Source organism: Orcinus orca, chromosome 5 (genome assembly GCF_937001465.1).
Source record: "Orcinus orca chromosome 5, mOrcOrc1.1, whole genome shotgun sequence".
Classification (NCBI taxonomy): Eukaryota; Metazoa; Chordata; class Mammalia; order Artiodactyla; family Delphinidae; genus Orcinus; species Orcinus orca.
Window position 1 is genome coordinate 76,542,582 of NC_064563.1, and position 15,886 is coordinate 76,558,467.

General features: G+C 43.5%; 1 long non-coding RNA gene across 6 annotated transcripts in view; it reads left to right on the forward strand.

The window, feature by feature from the left end:
• LOC117196202 (uncharacterized) overlaps window positions 1-14,877 on the forward strand; it is a 128,389-nt gene extending 113,512 nt beyond the window's left edge. For all 6 annotated transcript variants that reach the window (XR_007477339.1, XR_007477341.1, XR_007477338.1 and 3 more), the window contains 2 exons: window positions 6,732-7,061; window positions 9,535-14,877. This is a non-coding gene — a long non-coding RNA (uncharacterized LOC117196202). The remainder of the gene's footprint in view (window positions 1-6,731; window positions 7,062-9,534) is intronic.
• The last annotated feature ends 1,009 nt before the right edge of the window (window positions 14,878-15,886 follow it).

A 15,886-nucleotide genomic window follows, 5' to 3' on the forward strand; every position in this document is an offset into this window, starting at 1 on the left:
GAACCCCATCTAGGACATCTTCATAGATGTCAGGATCTTGTATCAAAGCAGTAAGAAATGTAAATCTTCTGCCAATGAGTTCATATGCTTTACTCCTCCATCAATAAGATTATCGAATAATCCAAGGTCCTTTAATTCTATTTGCATTTTCTTTCTTCGTCTTAATAAGTTGCTAATTTTGATATGATGTGAAATTTTTTTATGCCTATAGGCTATAAACACAGGAATCTGAGAACTAATATGTGAAATTCCATTTAAAAAGAAATAGTATGGTGTGTTTATAGTTGCAGGTGCTGCGTTATACTACTGACAATGAGAACTGAATTCTAGACTTAAAATTTTATGTCTGATGATGGGCCACAGACCAGCCCTGGTTCCTCACACAAACCTCTGTTCTCTTCACTACCCACATACATCCATGCTGGGCACCAAAGGACACATTCTTATTACAACTGACCTCTCTGTACCTTCAAGTCATGACATCAGGTGAGTTGGCGGTAAGAGTATTCCTGGAAGCCATTCCTTCATGAGGACAGCTAGCGGTGAATTAAATATATACAGAGTGACTGTGAGCAACTTAAATATATCACACCAAACCCAAACTCATCTTCTCCTTAACCAGATCCTAAAAATGCCCATGACGCCTCCAAAGCCACCCAACATAGGATGTGTGTGGCAGAGGGAAACTAGGATCAAAAATATCTTACTTTTACAAAATTTACCCCCCCTGAATTTATAAAAACATAGAACATATGAACTTTGCTAGGGTTCCTTCCCAGGCCTGGGAAGGGGCCTGTGCAACTCTGAACCCTACAGCTTGAACTTGACCAGTTTCATTGTAAATCCGCCTCTGCCTGGACCTCTCCCTGCAAGGTTGCCTGGAACTGGCTGCATCTTTGACTGAGGCCTCTGTTCTTCTAAGGCAGCTGTTCTATTGCACACTCTCTCTCTGTTCTAGTCACAGTCTCTCTGTGCCTAGAGGTGTAATGCCTTGGCTCTTACTGAGCCTGGTTTACTGGGCTATTCTTTTTTTTTTTTTTTTTTTAAGACAGACAAAAGAATTTATTTTTTATACAGCAGGTTCTTATTAGTTATCTATTTTATACATGTTAGTGTATATATGTCAATCCCAATCTCCCAGTTCATCCCATCATCGCCACCCCCTGCCACTTCCCCCCTTGGTGTCCATATGTTTGTTCTCTACATATATATTCATTTCTTAAGGGTTACTTTGTCATATTAAAATTCTTTTCTCTGACATCACTAATTATTAGAGAAATGCAAATCAAAACTACAATGAGGTATCACCTCACACCGGTTAGAATGAGCATCAGCAGAAAATCTACAAACAACAAACGCTGGAGAGGGTGTGGAGAAAAGGGAACCCTCTTGCATTGTTGGTGGGAATGTAAATTGATACAGCCACTATGGAGAACAGTATGGAGGTTCCTCAAAAAGCTAAAAATAGAATTACCATATGACCCAGCAATCCCACTGCTGGGCATATACCCAGAGAAAACCATAATTCAGAAAGACATATGCACCCCAGTGTTCATTGCAGCACTATTTACAATAACCAGGTCATGGAAGCAACCTAAATGCCCATCAACAGATGAATGGATAAAGAAGATGTGGTACATATATACAATGGAATATTGCTCAGCCATAAAAAGGAACGAAACTGGGTAATTTGTAGAGACGTGGATGAATCTAGAGACTCATACAGAATGAAGTAAGTCAGGAAGAGAAAAACAAATCGTATATTAACGCATATATGTGGAATCTAGAAAAATGGTACAGATGAACCGGTTTGCAAGGCAGAAATAGAGACACAAATGGGCTATTCTTTATGGCTCTCCTACACCCACACGTTTGCAAATAAACCCTTTTCAAATTATCCCATCTTGGGTGTGCCCTCTGTTTCCTGTTGGGACCCTAACTAGTCATCACTCCCTCCTCCCCAACAAGACTTCTGTTCCCCTCCAGTTGCCCCCTGACTCCCCCTTCCTCACCCAACCCGATCATTCATTCTCCCAGGCCTTGGCTTCTACCATCCCCCTGCCTAAATGTTCTCAGCAAATCTTGCCCTTTCTTCCAGGCCCAGCTCCACCCTACCCTCCTCCCCAGTCAGAGTAGTGTTCAGGAAGCGCTGCAGGGTGAATGGATGTTTGGATATTGTCTGAGAAGTGTCTGCTTTGCAGAAGCTCCCAGGAAAGGGGAGGGGTTCCCGAAGATACTGATTTTACAATTAACCCTCGGAGAAGGAGGCTGTTTAGAACACCTTTCCTGGAGACTAGACTCACTGTTTATTGCACCACTTAGGGAGACCCTGGCAAAGTGAGGAAGGTTTCTTCCATCCCCCAGGTGAGCGTGGCAGGATTCCCTGTATCTGTGAGTATGTGAGTGATTAAAAGAGAAGCTGGCCAACTTCCCTACACAAATCATTTCCAGCCACAGTGCCCGAGGGATTCTGCTGGAATGCAGGGCAGGAACACAAATGGATTCTCGCTGATCCTCTCTTGGAGGAGAAAGTTATGTCAGACCTAGAGAAAGGGCCTTCTGGGAGAACAGACCAGAGAATGGCACTAATCCCAGGGGGAGCAGAGACTTGATTTCCTCTCTCAGGCCCCATGAAATACCTCATTGCAAGAAGTGATGGGAAACAGCCCCTGCCTGGGTTCCTGGGAGCAAGTCATGGCCCCCTCCTAGAAAAAGGAGACTAGGAAAGAGGTGGGCTCCAGGCATTCTGTTACAGAGCATGAGACAGCCTGGGATGCTTGCTGGCTGCCCCTGCAGGAGATGGCTATGAGGCCATGCATATTACTGGGGTGGGAAAGTGGGGCAGGATTTTGGCCAGAGAGGAGGTTCTTGTCACCGAGGGTACAGGAAATCTGTTTAGCATTTGGGGAGCTTCGTGAAAAATGAGCTGGAGCATGGGAGCCAACTCTCTGCTTTGACTTTCTAAGACTTACGCCAGAAAAAAATGTAGGGGCTTTCAAGCCAGAAAAGTACCAGATGTTTGGGGAATTGCTTTCTCTGGCTGATTTGAAATTAGGACATGTTTTTATCTCCTTCATAAAATTAGAAAGGTATGCCTGTCTAAATGGAAGTAGTGATTGATGACCTCTTGACTCTCCACATGTGAGTGGGCAGGATGGGGGCGTGGGAGTTGGTGTGGTTAATAGTCCGTGGAACATATTATTCAGCATCAGTGGAAAGAGCACTGACCACAGGCAGTGTCTGTGACCTAGGCCAAGTCCCACCACTAAGTGTTGTGACCTTGGGTGAGTCAATTTCCTATTCTGAACCTCAGTGTTCTCGTCTATACAATGAGTTAATTGGATGAAATGATCTTTACTGTCTCTTCTAATCGTAAAAATTCTATGATTCTCTTAAAACCAGCCACAGGCCAGTAAAACTGTTTTCTAGTCCTCTGATTAGGTGAGTTTATTGTCCTGTGAGCAGCACAGTAATGAAGCCAGGATCACAGTCCTCGGGCTCTCATCTTGACTCTGCCTCTTCCCATCTGTGTGAGCTTGGAGAAGTCAACCTCTCTCTCTGAGCCTCAGTCACTACCCCAGGGCTCACAAGGTCAGATCTGGTTTCTCATTCCCCAGAGAGAAGATTTATGGTACAAAACCAAAACTGTCCTGGGTCTCGCTGTGTTGGTTCCAGCTGGGGAGACACATATTTCTGAGCCTTCTCAAATAAACATTAGTCTGTCATATATCCTGCCTTAAGATCCACCTCAAAATGTAATCCCCTGGGACTTAAATGGAGCACAAATACACAGAAGATGAAAGTACCTTGGATGTCCCTCATTTAGGCTCCCATTACCTTCCAAAGCTGAGTCATCCCCGACACTGCTCTCCTTAGGTGGCTCAAATTGCCAGGACACTCATGGGGCCGTTGCAGGAGGAGAAGACCCATATCCTTCTGGCAGTTTTCCATGACCCTGAATCCTGGAATCAAAAACATCGCCCCATTGGGATTCAGTCCCTCAGAATGCTTCCAGCTCACCCTGACTGCTAATTTATTGGTGACAGCACTTCCTTAAACGCAGGAGCTGGAAAGAAGTGATGCTTTCACAAGGAAACAGGTAGAACAGGTAAGGCCTAAAGGCCTTGTCTCATAGCACTAGTTTTGGATCAGGCAAGCCCAGATTTTATTCTCAGTGGATTACTGTCTAGCTGTGTTATCTTAGGTAAGTTACTTAACCTCCCTGAACCTCAGTGTCCTCCTCTGTGAATACCTACGTTCCAGCATGGCCATGAGGTTTAGAGATACTATACATAGAATAGTCCCTGTGCAGTGGCTCACGTGTATCTGGAGCTCAATACATTTTAGTTCCTTCTCCTTCTCCTTCCTTTCATGAAATATGAGAAAGTGAAAAGTTGACGACTGTTAGCTTAATAGCATCGTGGGCTCATCATATCAGGCCTGTACCCAGCTCTCCAGCCTATCTTTTCCCCAACCTTTCATCTTGTCTGAACTGGTCACACAGAACTACCCACCCATCTCAACACACATCCTTGTGCCCTCCCGAGTCTTCACTTGCCTAAGTATTTGTCATTCTTCAAGGTCTGGTTCAAATTCCAGGTTATGCAGGAAGCATTCCCTGACTTCTAACTAGAAATCAACACTGCCTCCTCTGAATTACTGCAGTGCTTTTGCTATCCACTCATCATTTTTCCCTTCTACGATAAAGATGTAAAAATATTGCCCCCTCAACCAGCAGACCATGAATGATAAGTACTGTACATGTATCATCTCAGAAACCCTCACGAGAGTGATCTGCACGAAACCCAGAAAACAGTCTTGATTGAATAAATGAATAGAGATGTCTTTATTTGAGGTAGAAGACGAGATAAGATAACCGGTAGCTCTTTAGAAAAGGAAATAGAGGAGAAACGGAAAGTAATGCTATTTGCAAACCTATTGTGTGAGATGAATATTGCAATCCCAGTTTACAGCGGTAGAAAATGAAGCTGCTGGAAGCTAAGTAATAATGTTATATAACCATGAACACGCACAATTATGTGCTGAGTACTGTACAGTGCTTCACATGCATCATTTCATTTAATACACCCAACAACACTTATGAAGTAGTAGTATTCCCATTTTGTAGATGAGGAAGCTGAGGCCCAAAGAAGTTAAGATAACCCAAGTTTACAAAGCTCCTCTAGTAGAGGGGAGTGCTGTAAGTTTATACACTGTACCTCAAATGTGCATACCTGGTGGGGTCCTTTATTGTCCATAACTGATGATTTTGACCTCTAGAGCCCCAAATCTCACTGAGGAGCGGGAAAACAGTATCAAAATTTGTCAAGTCAAAGATCTCAGGGTGGTTTTTTTGAGGAAGAATGGGAGTAAAAGAGATTTTTTTTTTTGAGATGTTATTTTTTTGTGTTTATTTTTTCCCAGTTTTCTCAGTTTCTTTTGAACAAGTATTTAAATAATTCAAGGCTCAAACTTCTTCCCAGGCTATCTCTCCCTCTCCAGGCTATTGCTCTTCCCCTCTGCCCCTTGAGAAGGCTGGTCCTTGTTCGCTTCTGTAGGTTCTCACCGCCCTAAGTCCCTACTATGCCTGCTCACAGGGCCCTATTCACACCTGCAGCCAAAGTCCATGCCGCACAAGCATGTGGCCTGTTCTCTGGCCCGGCTGACACGATGGACTTCCCCTCCCTCTCTCCTCCCTGCTGCTGGCTCAGCGGCACCCCGGCTCTCACCAATACAGCAGTCCCTTGCGGTGTGGGCACTCCTCCTCACAGACTCTGCTTTGGGTCACTTCCCCCTGTGGCGGGCCTGCTGGCCTCAGCTCTTGGTGACCTTTTGCATTCCCCACTGGGGGCCCCCGGGAGCTTCTGGCTCAGGCTGGGAAGCACCAAGCTGGGGGGCAGTCCTGCCTCAGGCCTGCGCTGTGAGCTGACCCCTGGTCAGTGTGGGATCCTCTAAGGCAGTCTCCTCCCAGAGTCTCTTAGGCAGGAAGAGGAGCACAGCCTTTTGCTCTGGAATCTTCCTCAACTGAACTGACGGTTTCTAATCCTCACCTTCTGGGCACTTCTTCCTTTCCTTTCTGCCTCCCACTCCTTGCCTCCTTGTTCCTTTCCCTCCAACTGTTTGACAGGCATGGTGCCTATGTCGCATCCTCCTCCTTCTTGCGGTGCCGTCCATCTTATTCTCTTTCTTAGAGCCATAAAGGCAGAATGACTGCAAGAAGAATACATAAGGAAGGTATTTTGAAAAGTGTTACCGTCGTTCCACTTGTAGTACTAGAAATTAAATCCAAAAGTGTCCAACTCTAAAGCTTAGCTCTTAACTACCATGTTATAGACCCCAGTACTACAAAACTAGAGTAAGGGATTGAACCCAGGTCTAATCCAACCTCAAAATCCAAGCTTTTCCATTAAGCCATTTTTCTTTTTCGTTCCACCAACAGAAAGCACCCCCAGACCCTGTCCCCTCCAGACATATCCTGGGGCCTCCTTTCTGTGCCAGAGCAGGTGCAAAGCCCCAGAGCCCTCACTTCAGCGCCAGGGCCTCCTTCCTCCCTCCCGAGCAGAGTCCAGGGCATCTCCAGTGTTGACTCAACGGTGCGTTAGGAGCAGAAATGGCAAAGACCTGTCTTGGGAAGCACCTGTGCATTTGCTTGCTTGCTTCCGATCACTTAAGGCAGGGCTGAGCGGCCCTTTAATAGGTTTGTTTTTGTGTTTGGTTTATTCCTCCGACAGGGTGAGTGGATTTCACTTAGCTGTGTAAAGGAGGAAAGGCAGTGTGTGAGCCACGCGGTGCAGCGGACGTCAGCTCGAGCTGAAGGATACTGAAGTTTCCCACTGGCCTCAGAAAGCCTCTTGAGAAACTTACTCTTCTGGTTTGGTGCAAGATTTGTTTTATTTTGTTTTCCCCTCAGCCAGATATTCGGAGTCTGTTTCACTCACCTGGAAAGTTGCATCATCTTGACAAGCACAAGGCAATTAAGAGATTCCCAGCTGCTCCTGTTGCTACTGTGTATTCGCAGGCAGAGAGAGGGGACAATTGGCCTCTCAGAAGTGCGTTTGCTGGTAAGTAGACATGGGGAGCTGAGGCAGTTTCTCAGGTCATTCTGATAAACATGAACGATATTTGCCCCAAAGATATTGGGCCATAATTTTCAGCTAGAGGCAAAAGTGAGGTATCTCCTGGATTACGTTAGTTCTTTACTACAGGTATGGAAAAACCCAGTCTAAGGATTTAAGTTAGCAACCTCTTATTGAGTTTCTGATGCACAAGAGAAAGGGTCTGGGCAGATCAGCATTTTGATTACAAAGACAGGTAAGACATGGCCTTGAACCTTGTGGTTTCTGGCTGGTGGGGGTGGCTAGGGATGAAGCATACGGTGCCTGCTCCCCTTAGGAGAATCCTCTGTGTCTTAACCCCGCCCTGACCCTATTGCTTCACAGCCTGATTTCTGGAAAGGTTGGTTCGCATGCACTGCCGCTGAGCCTCCTCCTGCTCTGCTCCCTGCCATCCTCTGACCCTGCTTTAGCTGCCACACTGACAAGCACATTTTAGTCTTTATCTTACTAGGGTTGCTGTATTTAGCAAATAAAAGTAGAGGATTTACTTATACTAAAAAAACTTTGTTTCAATCTGAAATACCAATTTAATTGGGCGCTCTTTTTTTTTATTATTAGTTTTGGCTTTATTTACTGGCATGGTTGATCATATAGGGCACTCTGTATTTTATCTGGCAACACCAACTCTTACATGGCTTGTCTGCCAGCTCTAACCTAGAGACTGTTCCTTCCTTCTTGAAGTGATCTCCTCCCTTAACAGATGCAACATTGACTGACATCATCACTCTCTTCGAGTCTTCTTCCCCCTCAGCCTCTTAATCGCTGAGCATCCCCAGAGTTGCAGCCTCTGTTCTCTCTCCCTCATTCTTCCCAGAACACTTTCAGCAGAGTCATGGCCTCAGCCCCAGGGTTCAGCATGGATGAGTCTACTTCTAGCCTAGAGACCACACTTGCTACACTCACCTCAAGTCTCTGTACCTCGTGGTCTCTTGGGCAACTCCAAGATGTATCACAGGTTCCCCAAACTCAGCATGTTGCAAATTTTACTCATGTGTCCTTCTCCATTCCTTCTCCACCCAGTCTCAGTGAATTTACGCAATCATCCAACCCACCTGCAAGTCAGAAGACCTGCAATCACTCTCAATTCTGTCCTCTCCCTCCCTTCACATCCAATTTGTCTCCATGAAGTGTGGATTCTATCTTCTAAACATCTCCCATTTGTCCTCTGCTCCCCCTCTGCCATTGGCCTATTATAGACCTTCATCATCTCTCACCTAGATCATTGCAGGAGCCTCCTAATTGGTTTCTCTGCCTCCCTTCCACCTCCCTGCCATCTATCTTCCACGCTGCCCCCCGAAGGAGTTTGCCAAAATTTGCATTATGCCCTTCACTTGCTTCACTGGTTCTTTATCAACCACTGGGTAACTTGTCATGTGGGATTCTTCACCACCTAGTAAATGCCCACCTCTCCAAGCTCATCAGCTGACACAGAACAACCCCAGTCGTGCTGAAAATATGCCCTCTTCTCCAAGCACACAGTATGGTCTCAGAGTCTGATTTCACAAGTCATTATTTCTGCAGCGTACTCTTACTCACACTTGAAACCACAGAGAACTACTCATCCTCCCAGCCTCAAGTCAAGCTTTCCACCTTACAGAAGCCTTCCTACATTCTCTAAGAAGACATTGCTGAGGAGGGGTCGGGTGCTCCCTGCTCTATGTTCCTCTAGCTGCTAGAGTCTAGCACTTTGTACTAACCTCTGTTAGAAGGCTCTCTAGACAGATGATGTGTTTGCAAATCTTGTATGTCCTGTAATTGATCATTGCACCAGACCCTGAACTCCTTGAATACAAGGACCATATCTTTTGCTTAGTTTTATTGATACTTAGAACTTTAAAAATATCTGTAAGAATATAGAAACTAATACAACCAACACCTGTGTTCCAATTTTCCAGAGTTGACCACTATAGTATTGTTTTATTTGCTTCCAATATTATTCCTTTGACCCTTCTCTCACCCCTCAGAGGCAAAATTGGAGGCCAAAGGTCCCCAAGTAGGGATCCCTGAGCAGGTGTTTGAGAAGTGCTGGGATGGGGTGGCAGGTAATCTGGGAGGAGCAGGACATCAGTGATCAGTTAAGTCATTCTTGTAATGGGCTTTGAAACAGCAGAAATCCACCTTTTTCTTAAAAACACCGTTTACCCAGAGACTGAAGGCCCACTTGAGCTGTATACTGGTGGCAAACTGAAAACGTTAAAGAAAATCTTACTTTATGTGGTTTTGGCTTTAAAAAAAGATTTTGAAGAATGTGGCAACACTTAAAGCCCTGGTGAAGCTTATTTTGAGTTTGTTTTGGTGCTAGTTCAAAGAACTCTGTCAACCAGCTGAGAAGACTATGTATCGAAATATTAATTGTATCTTTGGGTGGAGAAATTGGAACCAATCTTCTTTTCTGTTTGCCAATCTGCATTTTTTTTAGAGCAATGAAGAAAAGGGAAACTGCTTTAAAACTATATCCAAGGAAAATTGGGCTTCCCAGGTGGCGCAGTGGTTGAGAGTCCGCCTGCGGATGCAGGGGACACGGGTTCGTGCCCTGGTCTGGGAAGATCCCACATGCCGCGGAGCGGCTGCGCCCCTGAGCCATGGCCGCTGAGCCTGCGCGTCCGGAGCCTGTGCTCCGCAACGGGAGAGGCCACAACAGTGAGAGGCCCGCGTACCTCAAAAACTATATCCAAGGAAGTTTAAACAGTTTGAGAAAGTTTTCATGAGACGTATAGGATTTGAAGAGCTAGAGATTATATGTTGATAGCCTAGAATCTGAAGCTTGAACTTTAATGAGATTTCTCCCTTTCAGGATTATGGATTGACTGTACCACCCAGGGAACAAACAGCTGACCTCAAATCACATGCCAATATATTCACAATTAAACAATCATTCAAGAAGCTATAAAGCACACAAAATGCATAGTGGCTACAAATAGTCAACAAATGAAGCTTCTGTGTTTTCTTGCCTGAGAACAAGGGGCCTGTTCTTTTAGTATTTATAGCGAATAGTGAGACTCTGTGGAAAAAAATACAGCAGTTGGTAAATGTTCTAAGGGAGGCATAGCAAACGTCAGAGAAGCTGGGTGCTCCTGACTTCACCTGTGGTTGGCTAAGGATGAAGGATGAGGAGGTGGCCAGTGGGCCTCTAGATTACCAATTCAACACAGAAAGTGACCATTCTGAAATCTCAGCTTTTTCCTTCTTAATTTTTTCCTTTCTGGATTTTAAAACAGGAGAAGTATTTAGTAATGAGAAAGTGATTTATTGAGAGTTTTCCCACATATACTACTCAAATGAGGTGGTGCTTTCTCCCCTAAAGATGACGTCTCTGTTCCAGGACAGATTACAATTGATAAAAAGTCTAGAAAGCCTTGCAAAATTTGGAAGCATTTGGAAAACGGGACAGTTTTCTGCACGGATTCAGTCCTAGACATTTGGCATAGAAAGGGCAACAAAGCAAAGTGCCTGGTTTGGTTTCTTTTAATTAGACCCTCACGTGGGTTTGGTTGGTTTTAGTTTCCCTTGCTTCTAGAGGGAGAGAGTTGTGCTAATGCTTGCTATTTGCACATCCGAAGGGTGGAGGTGGTTTTTTGGCAACCTCTGCACTCACCAGTCCTGAAATACCTTTTTAGCATGGGGTCAGACAGCCACATGTCCCTGAGGACCCCTTGCCAGTATGCTACAGGGTGCAACCAAATCCTGTAGTGTGAACTGGAAGGATTGGTGGTGGCAATGGTGTCTGATGGTCTGTGAACTGAGTGTGGCAGGTCAGCCTGCCAGGCTCCATTCCAACAAATGCCCTTTAGAGAGCTGACCTTCTGTTTGCTGGGCCTTTCTTTACTAGATACCATGTGGAATTCTGGTAATAATTCTGGAAATAATTGAAGGCGTTCACTTATTCAGTATGTCAGTCAGTCAGCAAATCTTTCTTAGGCACCTATGATGTGTAACATACTAATAGATGCAAAGAATGCCACAAGAATAGAAAGTTAGACCTGCGAGAGTAATTTATAATTTACCATGTTCATCTATGTTATGTCAAAGAAGATAAAACAGAGACGGTCCTTGCACTCGAAAAGTTTATAATCTAGTAGGGGAGATGAAGCATGTACAGAGTACAATTTAGTGCATGTCACAAGAAAAATCAAGTTCCTGGCCAGGGAATGAACAGATACCCTGGAATCACAAGCTAGTACTTTCACGTTTCAGAGAGTTTGAAAGGGGAGAGACCACATCCAGGTTTGGGCCAGGGCTGTGTCTACACAGGACCTACATGGTGGGATTTGGATGTGTAAGTGTGCAGCATAGAGTGGCTATACTTTTGTCGCCTTGAAAATATTTTAAAATGTGCTCCCTTGGTTTTGAGGCTCGACATCTTTTTCAGGGAACTGTGCATACCAACCATTGGGTTGCCTTTGCAGCACCTGTACTTTGAAATTTAACAGCATTTTTGGAGCCTAAAAGATAATCAGATCATGACTGACAATTCACATAGAGTTAAACTTAACGATAGAAAGTCTAAGTCGCACACGTGGGCCATTTTCTAAAGCCACACAATTTAAGGGCTAATGTTTTTTCAAGTTGTGGGGGAATAATTTGCAGACTTCCGTGGCTTAGATCGTTAACTTGGTCCTAAAATTTATAACTCTTTAATACAATCTCACAAAGATTCATCACCCTGCCTAGGGAACAAGGCCTCTCCTGGCTGAAAGATAGTTATTCAGTAAACACTTTCTGTTTCAACTCTTTATTCTGAAAATTGTTCTGATATGGTGTCGAAAGATTGTTTACTTTGACGATGAATGTTAATTTTTTCTTAGGTGATTCAATATCTTGTGGCCTCTCAGCTTTCTCATTCTGAACGCCAGTTGCCATTGAACAAGACTGTAGATACAGAAAACATAGTGTTTTAGATGAATGTGTACTGACACGGGAAGATTCCTTTGAAAAAAAAGTTACAAAATCCCCTCTGATAAAAGTGTGTTTGTTGCTCTTCTTTCTTCTGAAAAGAGAATAAAATGAGAACATTTGAAAAATAATAGCTCACTGGGGATTCTGATTAGTCTATTTTACATTTATGACTTTACATGTAATCTACAGCATTCCTCTGGTTTTCATGACTCTCATGTCGTAATTGTGTCTAAGAAGCTAAAAACATGCCTTACAAAGTGTTCCATATTCCTACACCAAGAAAAACGACAGGATTTGCCAAGTTCTGAGCCTGACACAGCCTTCTTTCCCCAACTGATAGAAACAAAAATATACTTCTTAAGAATGCATACAATAATCTGAAGTCTTAGTTTGATTAAATAAAAAAATATAAATTAGTCATATTTATTTCCAGAGGATTTTCTTAGGCTTTTACAGTGCCCAAATAAACTATTACCACCTGAAGTCAAAAGCCATGTAGAATGAATTTTGTTCCAATGGTCCAAAACATTTCTTTTAATCTCTCATGCACCCCTGTAATGAGGCAAACATGAAGATGAGAAGCAAACTTGTCTACTGACAAATATAGAAAATGTTTTGCGTACCGAATGAGTGTGTCCATGTTTTTGTTTCCATCTGGATCCTTTTCAGTGTGATTACTTATTTTTAGGTTGGCATTTTAGAAGGAAGATGAAATGGCTTCAGGAAATGATGTGAAAGGTTAAGAAGATGGATGAGAAATGTAAGTCCAGAGCTGTCACGAGGGAAAATGTAGCCCCACGGTATTATGTTCAGTGTATTTCTTAATAAAACAAGCTATCCATATTTCTGCTAAATCCATATCCTTGAGCCCTGTAAACTTGAGTAGCTATGCCATAGTGTAAAGGATTGTAAGAGAAAATGTGGAATTTGAAGTCACATAAGTATAGGGGGAGGCAGTATAAGCAAATAATGAAGTGCAAACAGGCCCCAAACAGCCTGACCCTTTTGAAAACACAAAACCTTGGAATCCAGGGGGAGAAGGTTGTATGAACTAGAACAAGGGGACAATTTGGTTATATGACATTGAACCCAGACAATCTACAAAAGCTGAATTACAGAATCTTCATGATAATGTTGAGAAAAGAACCCTGAGAATCTGAATAAATATGAACTATTTTCCTAACATTTTGAGGAGTTCAAGATATTCTAGAAAGCTTCATATCCCGGTAACTCCTTTATGAAATAAGTCACAATGAAGTCATCAGTTCTGGCTGTGTCTGTAACTCTGTCATCAGGTGGGCCCCAGGACAGATGAGGGCAAGGAATGCCCCCACCCCAGCCCCTGCTTAGACATCCATGCTTGTCTCTGATTGTGTCAGTCCTGCGCCATCTGACTCCTAATTATAGGTTCCCCTTGGGATTCACTCCGGACTTCTGAACTGGGTTTGGAATTCGTTCATCTTTGGCTGAATCTGAGCTCTCTGTCAAGACCTCAGTTCATATTCATCCTTAAAGTCTTCCACTACAGACTGATTCAGTGACTCTTTCAGACCCTCCCATTCCCAGCCTGGCTCTAGCCTATTTAGATGCAGCCTCATCTATACAGGGCACCCTGACCCCTGATGAAAGGGAAGTCCATCAGGAGTTATGATTTTCACGTTCTAAGGATGAGGAGGTCCACACAGTGGACCTTATCCTTCCTTGTCCACACTCCTCCCCATATGTGGAATGGGTCCTGTACACTGGTCTGTCATTAACTAACACGACCTTTCTGAACTGACACAAAAGAGAAGATGGTTCAAATTCTACCGGAGGTCTCTTCCCTTTCCTTCCCTTTCTTTTTCCCTCCCTCCCTATCTTCCTTCCTTCCAAAAGCCTTTTCTGGGCTTGTCCTATGAGCCAAGCCCTGGACTAGGTGCTAGAATCATAAAGACACTGGCCCTGCCCTCTATAAACTCACATTCTTGTGCCTCCTGCTTTGAAGAAATACGACCAATCAAGACTACTTGTTCATAGGCTTGTTCAACATTTTGGGGGTTTTGTCTCTGTTTAAAATGAGGAGGAATAGGAATTCCTTTGTTCTGTGTCTCATACTGGCTGCTTAATTAAAAGCATTTAGGTAGAGCTTTGGGGGGCAAGTATGTCTTAGAGAGCATTCACCTTACCAGCCCAAACTGCCATCTCCTGAAGAGGTTTTTTTTTATTGTCCATTATGCGTGTTTGTAAACTTTTTATTTTGAAATCATTATAGATCACAGGAAGTTGCAAAAATAGCTCATAGAGTTATGAGCTATTAACATCTCCCAATAGTGACATCTTATATGACTTTGGTACAATATCAAAACCAAGAAATTGACGTTAGGTAGACTACAGACCTCATTCAGTTTTCACATGCACTCATCTGTTGTGTATGAATGTGTGTGTGTATTTCTATGCAATTTGACCGCACATAAATTATGTAACCACCAGAACAATCAGGATACAGAACAGTTCCATCACCACAAAGGCGCTCCCTTATGCAACCTCTTAGGGTCACACCTCCTTGACCCATCCCTGGCCCTGGGCAACCACGAATCTGCTCTGCATCTCTATAGTTTCGTAATTTGAGGATGATTGTAAGTGGAATCATACATTGTGTAACCTTTGCAGATTGCCTTTCATCACTAAGATAATAGACTTCAGATCCTCCAAGCTGTTGCATGTATCAATAATTTGTTCCTTTTTATTGCTGAGTAGTACGCCATTGTAGGAATGTACCAGAATTTGTTTAGCCATTCACCCATTAAAGAATATTTGTATTGTTTCCAGTTTTTTTTGTTTTTTTGTTTTTACTAATATGAATAAAGCTTCTGTGAACACTCCTACAGTTTTTTTGTGTAAACATAAGTTTTCATTTTTCTGGCCTAAATGCCCAAGAGTGAAATTGCTGGGTATGGTAACTGCAGGTTTACTTTTAAGAGAAATTCCTTGTTTGTTAGCTTTAAAGGAAAAAGAAAAAGCTTTACTGAAGTATAATCAACGTACAATAAGCTGCATGTATTGAAATTGTGCGATTTTATGTTTTCACAAAAGTATATAACCTGAGGGAGCTTCCCTGGTGGCACAGTGGTTGAGAATCTGCCTGCCAGTGCAGAGGACACGGGTTTGATCCCTGGTCTGGGAGGATCCCACATGCCACGGAGCAGCTAAGCCCGTGCGCCACAACTGCTAAGCCTGCACTCTAGAGCCTGCAAGCCACAACTACTGAGCCCGCGTGCCACAACTACTGAAGCCCACGTGCCTAGAGCCTGTGCTCTGCAACAAGAGTAGCCACCGCAATGAGAAGCCTGTGCACCGCAACTAAGAGTAGCCCCCACTTGCCTCAACTAGAGAAAGCCTGCACACAGCAACGAGGACCCAACGCAGCCATATATAAATAAATAAGTAAGTAAATAAATAAATAAATAAGAAGTGTATAACCTAAAACCATCACCACAATAAATGCATCCTTTACCCCCCAAAAGTTTCCTCATGGCCCCTGGTAATCCCTTTCTCCTGCCCTACATGCCCCCTCAACCCATCCCAAGGTAACCACTGATCAGCTATCCATCATGATAGATCAGTTTTCATTTTCTAGACTTTTATATAAATGAGATCATGCTCTTTTCAGGAGGTATCTGGCTTCCTTTGCTCAGCATAATTATTTTGATATTCATGCATGTGTATCAATAATTAATTCCTTTTTATTGCCAAGTAGTATTCCAGTCCATGGATATACCTCAATTTGTTTATCCATTCCTCTGTTGATGAAAATTTGGGTGGTTTACAGTTTTGGACATTACAAGCAAAACTGTTATGAACATTGATGTGAAAAGTCTATATATAGGCGTATGTTT